We start from the raw sequence: 1,659 nt of genomic DNA on the forward strand, positions 1-1,659 counted from the left end.
CTCTGTATAAATTAAAGCAAAAGTTAAACAAAAAATTTCAAGGGTATAGTTAAGATTTAAAGGATGAACAGTAATAGAAATAGAGAGATTACTTTCTGATAGGGGAGGGTGAATGAGCAAATCCTGGGGTAAAAGAAAATGAGGGGGAGAGGAAATGGATCATGATTCTGTATTTGACTGGGAGAAAATATTCCACGGTATTACCCTTCTCACACTATAAATTGAATAAAAATATACAGTTCTGGATCTTCTTAGTATGATTAGAATTCAAATCAAGTATTACAAATCTATTACGTTCATTTAATTGATTAAATTGATTTTATCTACAGATGAATTCACTGCTCCTGGCTTCACATCAAATATCTCAGAATCAAAGAAACCAAGTGTCAGGAAGGAACTGAGAAATTATGAGTCCAATGCTAATGGCCTAATCAAATTATAAAAGAGGAAAATGCAGCCAAGAAATGTAAATACATGGATAGAAAATGAATTGAAAATTACAGAATTAAATCTCAGTACCATGAAGGAATTTGTTCTCTTGGACTTTTCTGATGTTTCCAATATCAACTGGTTTCTTTTTGGAGTATTCTTGGTCATCTACATGATTATCCTTATGGGCAGTGGCATAATACTTCTAATAGCAAGAGTAATTTCCACACTTCAGAACCCCTGCATTTTTTTTCTCAGCGAATTTTCCTTTCTAGAAATATGTTATGTGTCTGTTACCATTTCTAGAATGCTCATGGATATTTGGACCCAGAAAGGCAATTTTTCTTTTTTTGCCTGTGCTACACAAATGTGCTTCAACCTTATGTTTGTATGTTGGGAGCCACAGAGTGCCTTTTTCTGGCAGTGGTGGCCTATGACCACTATGTGACCATTTGTAACCCACTGAGCTATCCTCTAGTCATGAATCCAAAGATGTATATCCAGCTGATGGCTGGCTCATGGATCAGTAGAATTCCAACCAAAATAAGGGAGACATGCCAGATTCTCTCTCTGCCCTTTTGTGCATCTCACCAAGTCAACCACTTCTTCTGTGACTTACCCCCCATTCTCAAAGTGGCCTGTGGGGACATTTCTGTGAATGAAATGGTGGTCTATATATTTGCTGTATCATCACTGTTCCCTTTCTGTTGATCCTTGTGTCCTAGGGCAGAATTATCTCAACCATCGTCAAGTTGTCATCAAACACAGGACAGACCAAAGCCTTTCCACCTGCTCTTCTCACTTCATAGTTGTAATTTTATTCTATGGATCAGCTACTATCACCTATTTAAAACCAAAATCAAATCAGTCTGAAGGAATAGATAAGCTGCTCTATTTTCTACACCATTTTGACCCCAATGTTTAATCCTATGATATAGTCTGGGGAACAAAGATGTGACAGAGGCATTGAGAAAATCCCTTTCCAAATCATTACCACTGTAAGATGCCTGGACTAACAAATTATTGCTTCATGTATTTAACTCACATGTAGCTTTAACTGAAACCTACCTTTCAATCTTGTATTTCATTTGTAAATAGACTTATGACACCACTTTCTTTTTATGGACTCATGTCCTCAGACTAATGCCAATTTTGTTACTTTATTTTGAAATGCTACTTTTTAAAGAGAAATCTTCCCCCACACTATAAACTGGTAAATTGAGATAGATA

At 36.1% G+C, this 1,659-nt stretch overlaps 1 pseudogene; it reads left to right on the forward strand.

Moving 5' to 3' along the window:
* The first annotated feature begins 451 nt into the window (after positions 1 to 451).
* Positions 452 to 1,431, forward strand: LOC105746903 (olfactory receptor 10AG1-like; annotated as a pseudogene).
* Positions 1,432 to 1,659: the final 228 nt, after the last annotated feature.

Source organism: Dasypus novemcinctus, chromosome 10 (genome assembly GCF_030445035.2).
Source record: "Dasypus novemcinctus isolate mDasNov1 chromosome 10, mDasNov1.1.hap2, whole genome shotgun sequence".
Lineage (NCBI taxonomy): Eukaryota > Metazoa > Chordata > Mammalia > Cingulata > Dasypodidae > Dasypus > Dasypus novemcinctus.